This window comes from Trichosurus vulpecula, chromosome 3 (genome assembly GCF_011100635.1).
Source record: "Trichosurus vulpecula isolate mTriVul1 chromosome 3, mTriVul1.pri, whole genome shotgun sequence".
In the NCBI taxonomy this organism is placed as follows: Eukaryota; Metazoa; Chordata; class Mammalia; order Diprotodontia; family Phalangeridae; genus Trichosurus; species Trichosurus vulpecula.
In genome coordinates this window covers 440,510,622-440,525,160 of record NC_050575.1, presented here as the reverse complement: position 1 = coordinate 440,525,160, position 14,539 = coordinate 440,510,622, and the positions used below count along the sequence as shown (strand labels likewise).

The 14,539-nt window shown below is 36.6% G+C and overlaps 1 pseudogene; it reads left to right on the top strand.

The window, feature by feature from the left end:
* Nucleotides 1-10,412: 10,412 nt before the first annotated feature.
* The window catches only part of LOC118842852, an 81,054-nt pseudogene continuing 76,927 nt past the window's right edge, over nt 10,413-14,539 (top strand).

Here is a 14,539-nt window from a genome sequence, read left to right as displayed (position 1 = left end):
CCCACACACACACTCACACACACACATGCACACACAAACAACCACAGGCAAAACAGAAAGTGCCACTTTGCCTTCCATTACAGCTTATTATTCTTTTTATGTACCTATGTAATTCTTGGGGAACATGAAGAGGGCTAGGTGTTTAATAAGGAATGGAAACACTCTTATGAAGCTGCAACTTATTGTCTCCCACTCAAAAGCAGGGAAGTTCTAAGAAACAAGGAAACTGAAATTTTCTAGCTTGAGATGTTACAGTCCCAGAAGATTCTCAATATTAGAGATAAATTTAATAAAAGCGGCAGGTTGGGAGAAAAGTGGTAACATCCAGGAAGAAGAGGTGAGCCAGAGCAGAGACAGCTCATGGGGGAAAATAGAACTAAATTTAAAGTTCCACCCTACCTTGGGGCTACGACAGAAGATCTTGTTCTTGGTCAGTTATGTCTGACTCTTTGTGACCCCATTTGGGGTTTCTTTATGAAGAGTGAAGTGTGGGGGCAGACCCAAAATGGCGCTGTGAAAGGAAGAAACTACTGGAACTCTCACAAATTCTGTCAGATAAATCTAAAAAAGTGAATCTGAGCAGATTTGAGAGAGTTAGAAGCCACTAGTAGACTGAGAGGGGTAGAAGCACTGGGCACAGGGATCGGCACAAGACCAAACCAACTGGAAATAGCAGAGAAATCCAGCCAGCTTGCCGGTCTCAGGGAGTGCTGTGTGAGTGAAACACCACAGCAGGAACAGGACCAAGGCAGAAGTTCTGGCTAAGACCATGATTGCAATCGAGCCCCAGGCCTCTCAGCCCAGAATGAGAATCTGTCAGTGCAGAGCCTGTGGCTGTGGGAGCCACTAGCCCCGAGGCCTCCAACCCCAGGCAAAAAGCAAGGACACCAGACCAAACCAACTGGGAAGAGCAGAGGAATCCAGGCAGCACACTAGTCTGGCAGAGCCCTGGGTGAGCAAAACGCCAGAGCAGGAACAGGCCCGGGGTAGAAGTACCAGCTACAGCAGCAAGTGAGCCCCAGGCCTCTCAGCCCAGGACAGGAATCTGCTGGACTTCAGAGCCTGCAGTCACGGGAGCAACTAACCCATAGGCCTCTAACCCACAGTCTAAAGGTTTGAAACTCACCTTCCTGGACTCCTGGGAGTCAGGATGTGCAGGTAAAAGGGCTCATATCCCTCCTTGGAATAAACCCAGAAAATAAAGCCTCAGGAGAAACAGAGGAGCCAGAAGGGGGTCTTCAGTAGCCAGAGAAGTGGAGGAGAGTGCCTTTCCTATGGTGGCAGAATTTAACTAGTGCAGAAAGAGAGGTGTCCCAGCAGCTCTCACCTTAGAAGAACAACAAGAGTAACTGAGCCCCAGGGGGTGGAACTAAATAACATCAATGCCAGGACCCCAGATTTGGCTTTGCACAGCCAGGGGGAGTGGCAGACACCAGAAAAGACAAGAGCTGAGACCACGCATTCTGTCAAACAGTCCTGGGGAAGAGGAGACCCTCCCAGCAGTCAGACCAACCCTTCCCCATACCTCACAAAACCAGAGGCCATAACACATAGAGCTAGATCCCAACACAAAAAACTTGGGACAGAGCCCCCTGAGTCCCAGAAGCAGAGATCCACTGCAGAAACCAGGAGGGAAAAAAAAAACACCATGAAAAAGAATACCAAGTAGCTTTCAAAGACAATATATTCATATTATGGAGACAGGGATGATCAAAATACCAAATCAGAAGAGGACAGCATGGACATTACACCCACATCTGAAACCTCAAAAGGGAAAGTGAGCTAGTCTCCAAACCTAATAGCATTACTGGAAGAACTCAAGGAGGACTTTAAAAATCAAATTAGGGAGGTAAAAGAAAAAATGGAAAAAAATTCAATGAAGAAAACAAATATTTAAAAGGTACATTTTATGACACAAATATTGTACTAATATTCAAAACAGAGAAAGAAAATTAAAGACCAATTTCCCTAATGAATATTGATGCAAAAATTTTAAATGAAATAATAGCAAAAAGATTGAAGCAACTTTTCATGAGAACAATACACTACGACCAGGTAGAATTTATTCTAGGAATGCGAGGTTGGTTCAATATTAGGAAAACTATCAGCATAATTGATCATATCAACAACAAAACTAGCAGAAATCATATGATCATCTAAATAGACACAGAAAAAGCCTTTCACAAAATACAACACCCATTCTAATTAAAAACACTAGAAAGCATAAGAATAAATAGAGCCTTCCCTAAAATTATAAATATCATCTACCTAAAACCATCAAGAAGCATTATTTGTAATGGGGATAAGCTAGATGCATTCCCAATAAGATCAGGGGTGAAACAAGGATGTCCATTATCACCCCTACAATTTAATTTGGTACTAGAAATGATGGCTGTAACAATAAGAGAAGAAAAAGAAACTGAAGCAATTAGAATAGGCAAAGAAGAAACTAAATTATCACTTTTTGCCCATGATATGATGATTTACTTAGAGAATCCTAGAGGATCAAGGAAAAACTACTTGAAACAACGTAAGCAAAGTTCCAGGTTATAAAATAAACCCACGTAAATCCTTGGCAATCCTATACATTACTAACAAAGCCCAAAAGCAAAAGATAGAAAGAGAAATTCCATTCAACTTTACTGTAGACACTATAAAATATTTGGGAGTCTATCTGCCAAGATGAACCCAGGTTTTATATGAACATAATTATGAAATAATTTTCACATGAACAAAGTCAGATCTAAATAAATGGAATAATGTCAGTTGCTAATGGTCAGGTAGAGCTATTGAAATAAAAATGCCAATTTTACCTAAATTAATCTATCTATTCAGTGCCATACCAATCAAACCACCAAAAAATTATTTTACCGAGCTGGATAAAATAATAACAAAATTCATCTGGACAAACAAGAGGTGTAGAATATCTCGGGCATTAATGAAATGAAATGCTACAGAAGGTGGCCTAGCCATACCAGATATTAAACTGTACTACAGAGCAGCAGTCATCAAAACTACCTGGTACTGAATAAGAAACAGGGGTGTAGATCAGTGGAGTAGGACAGGAACGCAAGATAGAGAAGTCAACAACTATAGCAATCTACTCTTTGATAAACCCGAAGAGGCCAACTTCTGGGCTAAGAATTCACTATTTCACAAAAACTGTTGTGAAAACTGGAAAAGGGTAGGGCAGAAACTGGGCATAGACCAATATCTTACACCATATATATACCAAAATAAAGTCAAAATGGGTTCATGCTTTAATAATAAAGGCTGATACTGTAAGCAATTTGGGAAAGCAAAGAATAGTTTACTTATCAGATTTATGGAAAAGAATTCATGACCTAACAAGGGATAGAGAGCATTACAAAATGCAAAATGGATAATTTTGATTATGTTAAATTGAAATGTTTTTGTACAAAAAAGCCAATGCAACAAAGATTAGGAGGGAGGCAGAAAATTGGGAGAAAAGCTTTACAATTAGTGTGACTGATAAAGGCCTCATTTCCAAAATATACAGGGAACTGAATCAAACATATAGGAATACAAGTCATTCCCCAATTGGGAAATGGTCAAAGGATATGAACAGACAGTTTTCAGAGGAAGAAATTAAAGATATCTATAGGCATGTGAAAAAATGCTCAAAATCACTACTGGTTAGAGAAATGCAAATCAAAATGACTCTTAGATACCATCTCTCTCCTGTCAGATTGGCTAAAATAACAAAACAGGAAAATGATAAATGCTGGAGAGGATGTGGGAAAATTCAAACACTGTTACATTGCTGGTGGAGTTGTGAACTGATTCAGCCATTCTGGAGAGCAATTTGGAACTATGCCCAAAGGGCTATAAAAATGTTCATGCCCTTTGACCCAGCAATACCAGTTCTAGGGTTGTATCCCAAAGAGATCACAAAAGTGGGAAAAGGACCCATATATACAAAAATATTTATAGCGGCTCTTTTTGTGGTAGCCAAGAATTGGAAATCAAAGGGATGCCCATCTATTGGGTAGTGGCTGAACAAGCTGTGGTATATGAAGGTAATGGAATACTATTGTGCCATAAGAAATGGGGATGATACGGACTTCATAATAACCTGGAAAAACCTACATGATATAATGCTGAGTGAGTAGAGCAGAAATGTGAGAACATTATACTCCCCCCAACTTTTTTTTCTCTCTTTTGCATTTGTTGTTGGGTTGCGTGTTTTTTTTTAATTTATTTTTTCGTTCTGTTTTCTTTCTCATGATTCATTGCATTGGTCATGGTTCTTCTCCACAACTTGACTAGTGTGTAAATTAATTCAATGAAAAGTTATATGTGGTAGTTATATGGGATTCCATGCTGTCCTGGGGAGGGAGGGGGGGAGGGAGGGAAGAAAATCTGGAACTTAAAATTATGTAGAACCATATGTTGCAAACTAAAAATAAAAAGAAAAAATAAAAAGGAAAAAAATAAATTGGGATAAAAAAATAAACACAACAACATTCCTTGTCATCAAGTAGACCACATTCTAATTAAGCAGATAATATATTCAATTATGTATATACCAGATACATCCAAGGGGATTTGATGATAATCTCAAAAGACAGGAACTAGCATAGAGTAAGAACAAATTCAAATTCTCCCTTCCCTAGTCCTATTTGCTATATCACTCTTAATGACAGTTAAAGTTCTATTATATTTTCTAGGTTGCATTATTACATACTTTATACCTACTTAGTGAGCTTATGATACAATTATATATGCTCTTCTTTTCTATATAATTATCCCCCCCCCTTCCCCATGGAGTAGATTCTGGTCATGGACCCATCCTACTCCCAATGTTATATGTTAAGATATTTCTTTTTACCCAAGTAAACAACCTTATATTCATCTTATTAAATTAGATCCAATATTCTGACTTATCAATGTCTTCTTGTGATTGTGACTGTAATCTTATAAAACATTAATTTGCATTTCTCCCATTTTTACAATATTGTTTATAGTCCAGATAAATTATGATAGTTGAGGGACATATATTTTTTTTCACAAATCTGAGGCTGAAAATTCTGAGAGGCATCAGTTTGTTTGGAGCATTGAATGCCAGGCAGAAGAGGTTAATGTCAATTTACAGGCAAAATAAAATAACTAAAGAGGTTCAGGCAAAAGCATTTTATAACTGTATGTCTTCAAAAGGATGATATGATGTTAATGTTAAGATAGGTTAGAGAACTATATGGGCAGCTGGGAAGCCTTTTTAGGAAGCTAGGGACCAACCTGGTTCAATACTTTAAATGACACATGGTACTCACCACAACTTAATCTTCCAAATCCAGGATCCCTCACGGTTTTAGAAATAGAAACAATATTGTAGAGGGTGGTTCTTACTCTTAGAACTTATTGGAAACTTTGTCATTCAGGAACATCATTCTCTTCAATAGATATTTTGGAAGTAACAAATTGGAGGCATGGAAATTATAATGGAATGCTTAGCCTAATTCTTCCTTGTCACCAATGGGGCATCGAGCATTAAAAGTCAGTGTCAAATTCTTGGGTAGAGACAATTGGACAATTAGAATAGATGAGCGTAACAGGGGTGGTTCATGACTGAGAAGTAAGGTACGAAGAGCCAGCATCTGATTTCATACAGAGATAACTCCTAGGTGAGGAAAGATTCTCTACTGACATTGCTTGATTCCTTCTCTGAAACTTTGTCTTAGTGAGTTGTACAGATGAATAATAGATTAAATGAATTGTCCAAGGTCACAAGCTAGTATATGTCAGAGGGAAGACTTGAATTCAGGTCTTTCTGACTCAAAGGCTGGCTTTCCAACTACTGGGCCAGACTTGCCTTTACATAAATGGGAAAAAATGTAAAGTAAGAATATCTATTTTTAAAGTGACAAAACAACCACAAAAATGGTGTCAATGATGAATATTAAGTAGCAAAGTGAAAAGCTACAGTGAGATTTGCAAGGCTGAAAATTCACCAAGTAATCTAAGGATCAACTATTTTGCAAGGCATAGAAATATCTGCTTTATCATCATATCATTGAACAAATTACAAGAAACCAGTAGCTTAAGTGAGAAAAAAAAACATGGCAAGAAACATTACATCTTGCTTTAGAATCATGGACTTTTCCATTCAAGGGTTACTTGGTTCAGTTCCTCATTGCAGAGATGAGGAAATTTAGGCCAATGGAGGTTAATGATTTGTCTAAGGTCATGGGTAAGTTAATGTAAAATATCAGGGGTAGAATTCACTCCTTCTACTTGGTTCATAGATTAATAGTCTTTCCATTAAACTATGGTACCTTGTTTAATGTCATTCGTTATTTGTATACTAAGAGAAACTCCTAATTATAACTGAGTCATGTATTCATTAAAGCAGTCTCAGTGGTACCTCTACTTGGGAATAATACTTTATGATTTAGTCGACTCAGTTAAAAATAGGATTCTTGGAAAATACTCTATTAAATTTTGCATCACTTAAATTGGCATCTCCAAGATTAAGACAAAAAAGCCCTGGTACCCAAGGGGCAGATTAGAGATAGACAAAAGAGGTGTCATCTATGACAAATACTGGAAAACAGGCTTTTTCCTAATTCAAATTTGTACCTGAAGTTGCATCTGCTATGGTGAGTTGGTACTTGGAGAGGTAACATATTATGGCTGATAGTATAAAACTAGAATTCAGGAACTAGGTTCTAGATATGGTTCTGCTATTGGCTTCCTAAATGGCCTTGGACAAGTCTCTTCTGTCTGAGCTTTAGTGTCCTCATATGAAAAGAATGTGACACAATAATCTCTAAAGCCTATTCCACCTCAAACAGCCAGGCCAAGGAAATAGGTGTGTAATGACATTTCTTGGAGTCAAAGTTTGAAGCATTCAAGTTTGAACTATCTGGGATGACAGGTAATTATAGTGAACGATTGTAGTTGATGATGCTGATTATATTCCTACATCCAATATATTTTCATGTAAATTTCAGATATAGCTACTCAGATTACAAATGGAAGTGGGGGAGATCAATTTCATTAAATAATCAAAAGCTCGATTGTAAGGAAGCCTAACTTTGAATAGGAAGAAGTGATTCATCTGTCCATCTTCAAAATCAACTCCGTGTTTATTCACCCAATACATTATTTACCTTTTGATCATTTGATTGAGCTGAATAAATATTCACTCTTCTCTAAGATTTCATTTAGCAGATGTAGCTATTTTTGTGCACTTATGGTCCTTTATTTTCTTCTATTTTTTTCTAAATCCCTCTGGCCTAAAATGTAACCTGTGTTTAGACTGTATTTATTGAAAGAGAGATGAGATATCAAGTTTATGCAGTGTGTGTTGAAAAGAAATGTGTATAGCTGTGACATTTGGGATGAACTTAACTCATTGGACAAATTCCAACATATTTTAAAAAAACCTTAAAGTTAAAGATTTGGTGGGGGTGTTATTTATTTAATGTGTATATACCCAGCACCTCACAGAGTATCTTGAATAAAACATATACTTACTAAATTAAATGTATTTGGAAAATTGGTTTGTCAATAAGTTTAATACATGTGAGAATATTGAGCTGACTCAGACACCTTCATGTTCCAGACTCAACTTCGATCCAGAATAAGTATAGCCATCAATGTCATTGTCTTCTACTTCACTTTGTTTTCTTTTTTTTTCATCTTTTTAGCATGGGAGAAGATTAGGGGATGGAAATTTGGCACTGAGCCTTTGAATGACTGCTAACATCTAGTGAACACACATATCCTAGAAAACTGAGGTCTGTAAGCATATATTACTTTGGACTGAATATTACAATAGAGCTGTTTTCCTATTAGAATTCAAACTTCCTACTTTATTTAAATTAACTCAATACTATACTTTGCAATTCAAGAATCACTCATTAATCATCTGTTATATATAGTAACTTGTGCTAGGCCCTAGGAATAAAAACAGGGAGAAAGAAAAGGAAAAGCTGATATCAGCCAAAAGCTTATATTCTAGAGATGCACAATATACACTCAAGTAAGGGAGAAACATTGTCTCAGGCTCATTCTCCCAATATTAACTCAAACTGGGGAAAAATCAGATTTTCACAGTATGCCTGCTAGGTGCTATTTTTTTTTCCTTGAGTTTCCAGTTGGGTGCGAGGAAATGGGGTTCATTTTTGTGTGTTTAAGAGCTTTGAAACTGCCTTTCTTCATTTTCTTTTCAGTTGTTCTTGGCCCTTTATGATTGGGACTCTATCTATACTGGAGAAACTGCTAGGATTAGTAAAACAATATGAAGTCCAAAATCCCATAATTCCCAAAAGTTCACAAAATCCTTTACTAGGCAGAGAGTTGTGAGTGAGGATGGCAAGAGGAAGAAAAAGCCAAAGCTCTTCTATTATCTCTCTTAAAATTCCTCTCTGGGACTTAGTTGGAATAACTCTTTTTTATGCTAACAATTTCTCTAATTATTTGGAACTGGGTATCATCTGCTACTTCTAGAGGACCCACAGTCCATAGCCTCGAAGCTAATAGCAAACTTCTTCTTTGGGGGTCACTCTGCTTTATCCATTATTAACTTGGTCAGTGCTTACTTATAAGGTTGTGGTGAGGAAAGTACTCCATACACATTAAGAGCTGAGGAGAACCAGGAGAACATTTTGCAGAACCACAGACTTATTGCTTCTGTGATGACTAACTTTGATAGACTTGGCTCTTCTCAGGAATACAAGGTTCAAAGTAAGCTCCAATGGACTTATGACACAAAGTGCTCTCAACATCCAGAGAAAGAATTATGGAGTCTGAATGCAGACTGAGGCAAACTATTTGCTCTCTCTCTTTTTTTCCTCTTCTTTTTTGGTTTTGTTTCTTATTTCTTATGATTCATTCCATTGGTCATAATTCTTCTTTTCAACTTAACTGTTGTGTAAATAATGTGAAGGTATATGTAGAACATATATGGGATTTCATGCCATCTTGGGGGTGAAGGGGGAGGGCAGGGAAGGGATGAAAATTTGTAACTCAAAAATTTGTGGAACTGAGTGTTGTAAACCAAAAAATAATTTTAAAAAAAATCAAGAAAGAAAGAGCTATGTAACTGAATTATAATGGGGATACTTGAACAGTTCTAAAGGAGGGTCCCTTGAAGGAACAAATTATAATAATGTTAATGGTGATTGTGCTAATGACTATGATACTAAAAAAATAATCCAAGTTTTGAAACTATGTTTGTGTATAACCAACATTCAAGTTGTCTCAATGACCAACAAAATATCCATTCCACTATTGTGTTCCTTTTCAGAATATTGGCCTTGATTCTGCCATTTCAGTTTTTAATAAAATTTTCATTCTTCAGAAGTTGAGCTGTTAGATAATAATTCAAGAAAATTCCAAAGGACTCACAATGAAAAAATGCTATACACATCCTGAGAAAGAACTGGTAAACTTTAACTGAAGATTGAAGCATTTAAAAAGAAAGCCTTTATATTTTGAAACATAGAAAATGTGGAATTTTTTTGTATGACATCATATATATATATATGTATATATATATATATATATATATATATATATATATATATACACACATTCAATATCATATTGTTCACTCTTCTCAAGGAGTGGTGGAGGAGGGAAAGAATTTGGAATGTTTTTATAAAGTGAATTCTAAAAATATATGTGTAATTGGAAAACATTTGGCAAAATAAATTTAAAAGATATTTATTTAAAAAGATTGGGGCAGCTAGGTGGCACAGTGAGTAGAGCACCAACCCTGTAGTCAGGAGGACCTGAGTTCAAATCTGGCCTCAGACACTTGACACATGTACTAGCTGTGTGATCTTGGACAAGTCACTTAACCCCAATTGCACTGCCAAAAACCAAACAAACACAAAAGTTTAATGATCTTCAGAGATGATATAATGTTAGTCATTTATCATGCAATATGACCTATATGTAAAACACAATATAAATTTCAGGTATCATTATTACCATTATATTCATAATTGCTATTGTAGTCATTATCAACATTAAAATCATTTTTTTTTAAATTTGAAGGTTATTTTTTTTCTTTTTGTGCCTCTTTGGTGTTACAATCATTTTAAGAAATGATGGATAACACATGGCAGACAACATAGTATAGGGAATGATGAGATAAACCTAAGATAAGAATTAACTAAATTTAATCAGCAACTGTAACACTCTGACCATAGTAAAATTCTGTGTTTTTTTTCTGGGCCTCAGTTTCCTCATTTGCAACATGGGATGAATAGCACTTTGAGTATCTACAGAGCAGAATGTTAGGAGGCTCATTGTGGTGAAATTTAAAAAAAAAATGTAATATCCTTCTCTTTGTAATTGACCCTGTCTTCATCAAGGGCATTGAGTGAGGTGCGCTTTGAGATGGAGTCTGAGAGAAGATATGATCACAAGATATAGTTATGACATTGCTTCAAATGAACAGTTATGAGCCTAAACTGGAGGAGAATTCCAAGTTATTGGGATATGTGCTTTGCCATGGCTTACTGCTGATTCAAATAAGCCTGATTTGTGATGGACTCTTTAAGGATGAAAGTTTTGAGAACAAATGGACAGCTGAAGCCAAAGTAAGTAATAGGACTCAAGACTGGGGATTTCCAGGGTATTGGAGAGAAGAGGGTCACCTCAGGTAAGTAAATGTTTTACTATTCATTATTTTTCCTTAATACATGCTGTTCCTTTATTTCATTTACTAAGATATCTAGGGAAGTTAGCCCTTTCGTGAAAAGTCAATTACTTCATGCCAAAGTTACATTGTTAGGATCCATTGGCTGATAATTCTTTCTTTACAATAACTGACTGTTGATCATCTACCCTTTGCTTTAAGAACTCCAAAGAGGGAAGTAAATTTTAGCAATAATTTATCCCTTACGTAATAAAAGCAAAATCAGTCTCTCTGAGCCTTTCTCTTGTTGCTCCTAGTTATGCCTTCTGAGGTTAAAAAGAATAAGTGAAATCACTTTTTTTCATGTGATGAACCTTTAAATACTTGAAAATATTCTTCAAATCCCCTACACCTTCTTGCTATGTCTTCCCTTCTCCACAGCTCTTACAATTGATCTTCACATGATCTCTAATCCTGCAGTCTTCTTGGTTACCATTTTATGAATATGACCAGTCATAGGAATAATGATTTAGAATGAGACAAACTGAACTGCATATTATACTCCAGACATAGACACAAGGACCCAGAATTGAATGACATGACAACATGCCATGAACTTACATTACATATTGCTTGATATTGCCTAAGAACATTAACTTTTCATACATAAAATGCCAGATTCTTGAGTTCAACTGAACTTAAAATCATTAAACTAATGAATTTTTTTTCTAAATTAGTAAGGATTATCTATTCATTTACTTTTTAAGTCAATATATTTATAGCCTAGTTACTGAATTTTATATTTATATATGTAAAATTTAAGAAGTCTATCTAGTCTCCTGTAAATTTTTTTTTAAATTCTTTCTTTGTTGTACAGTGTTAACTACCTCTACCAAATTCTTGACATCTGTGTCTTCCTTATTTTCATGAAATTCATTCAAAATATTTTACCAATTCTAAAACAAATAAAGAACCCTAGGGAAATATACTATCAACTTACTTATAAGTTAACGTTTATTCATTAACTATATTCTTAATCCAAACATTTAACCATTGCTGAGTCCACCTAAGTATGATTGTATAGCATACATCTCTCTATCTTGTTTATGAAAGTAGAATATAATATCAAATCTTGTACTACAATTCAAGTAAAGAAACCATACCTATAGCATTCTCTTGATCTTCCAATTTAGTAATTCTGACTGAAAAAGAATAAGAATAATGTTAATTTGATGTGATGAATTTTGGAATAAACTATTTTGAATATTATTTATCATTCTAGATGCTCCTAAGAGAATCTTTTTTAAATAGTTTCTCTATCTCTGGCACCCCCTCAGGCCCCCAACCAATGTACAGGAGTTTAAAGCTATTTTACCTAGAGTTAAATATTCTGCGCGCTTTCATTATTTCAAAGAAATAGCATTTGCCATTCTGTAGACCTATGCATAAACAAGTCATAGATTTCTTCATTGCTAACCTATGACAGAGATACAGCTCTAGCAGAAGTCCCAATATTTAAAATTCAACTTTGCTTCAAAAATTTGCAGTACTGGGATTCCTGGGGTAGAGCCAAGATGGCAGCTGAAAAGCAGAGACTTGCGTGAGCTCCCTGCCAGGTCCCTCCAAAAAACTATAAAAAATGGCTCTGAAAAAATTCTAGAACTGCAGAATCCACAAAATAGCAGAGGGAAGCAGGGATCTAGCCCAGAACAGCCTGGATAGTCGCTGGATGAGGTCTATCACGCACAGAGCAGAGGGGAGTGGAGCTCAGCATAGGCAGTGGCAGGACCAACCAGACCAGCAGCAGGCTGGAACAGGCCCTAGTGCCCTGAATCAGTGAGCTGTGGCTGTTGTCAGACTTCTTAACCCACAAACACGAAATACAACAAAGAAGGTTAGTGGGAAAAGCTGCAGGGGACAGAGTTCCTGGTTGGGCCACTGGCCCAGGGGCAGCAGGGGAGGTGCAGCTACAGAACTACAGCTGCAGTTACTTCTGGCCCCAGGCCCACGTGGTGGGAGGAATTAAGTGGCAGATCAGAGCAGGAGTGCAGAGCCTGCTTAAGACTTACTTCAGGTCTGGGTTGGTGGTTCTTGAGGAAGAAGGAGTACTGGTGTGGCAGAGCTGGCTGTATACAAATAGCTCTGAAATCAACAGTGCATCCCCTCAAGATTGGAACAAAGTACTCTTTGCTCTACAAGCAGTCATACCCAGATGAAAAACTCAAGGGTCAAGTAAGTTGGCTGGGAATATAGCGAGGCAGTGAAAAGGCACCCAGATTCCATCTCAGACTTTGGAATCTTTCTTTGGTGACAAAGAAGACCAAAACATATAGCCTGAAGAAGTCAACAAAGTCAAAGAGCCTACAGCAAAAGCGTCCAAGAAAAACATGAACTGGTTTCAGGCCATGGAAGAGCTCAAAAATGATTTGGAAAAGCAAGTTAGAGAAGTAGAGGAAAAAATTGGGAAGAGAAATGAGAAAGATATGAGAAAACCATGAAAAACAAGTCAATGACTTGCTAAAGGAGACCCAAAAAAATACTGAAAAAAATATTGAAGAAAACAACACTTTAAAAAATAGACTAACTCAAATGGTAAAAGAGCTCCAAAAAGACAATGAGGAGAAGAATGCCTTGAAAGGCAGAATTAGCCAAATGGAAAAGGAGGTCCAAAAGACCACTGAAGAAAATACTACCTTAAAAATGAGATTGGAGCAAGTGGAAGTTAGTGACTTGATGAGAAATCAAGATATTATAAAACAGAACCAAAGGAATAGAAAAGTGGAAGACAATGTGAAATATCTCATTGGAAAAATCACTGACCTAGATAATAGATCCAGGAGAGATAATTTAAAAATTGTTGGACTACCTGAAAGCCATGATCAAAAAAAAGAGCCTAGATATTATCTTTCAAAAATTATCAAGGAGAACTGCCCTGATATTGTAGAGCCAGAGGGTAAAATAGAAATTGAAAGAATCCATCGATTGCCTCCTCAAATAGATCCCAAAAAGAAAACTCCTAGGAACAATGTTGCCAAATTCCAGAGCTCCCATGTGAAGGAGAAAATACTGCAAGCAGCCAGAAAGAAACAATTTGAGTATTGTGGAAAAACAATCAGGATAACACAGGATCTGGCAGCTTCCACATTAAGGGACCGAAGGGCTTGGAATACAATATTCTGGAGGTCAGTGGAGCTAGGATTAAAACCCAGAATCACCTTCCCAGCAATACTGAGTATCATGCTCCAAGGCAAAATATGGATGTTCAATAAAATAGAGGACATTTAGCTTTCTCAGTGAAAAGACCAGAGCTGAATAGAAAATTTGACTTTCAAGCACAAGAATCAAGAGAAGCATGAAAAGGTAAACAAGAAAGAGAAATCATAAGGGAGTTACTAAAATTGAACTGTTTTGTTTACATTCCTACATGGAAAGATGATCAGTATGATTCATGAGACCTCAATATCATAGTAGTTGAAGGGAATATGCATATATATATGTGTGTGTGTGTGTGTGTGTGTATACATATATATATACACATATGTGTGTGTCTATGTATGTATATATGTAGGTGTGTGTATATGTATGTATGTGTGTATGCATGTATACACACACACAGAGGGCACAGGGTGAGTTGAATATGAAGGGATGATATCTAAAAAAATAAAATCAAATTAAGGGATAAGAAAATAAAATCAAATTAAGGGATAAGAGAGGAATATGATGAGAGAGGGAGAAAGGAAGAGATAGAAAGCGGTAAATTATCTTACATAAAAGTGGCAAGAAAAAGCAGTTATCTAGGAAGGGAAGAGGGGACAGGTGAGGAGGAATGAGTAAATCTTGCTCTCATGGGATTTGACCTGAGGAGGGAATACCATGCACACTCAATTGGGTATCTTACCCCACAGGAAAGAAGGAGGAAGAAGA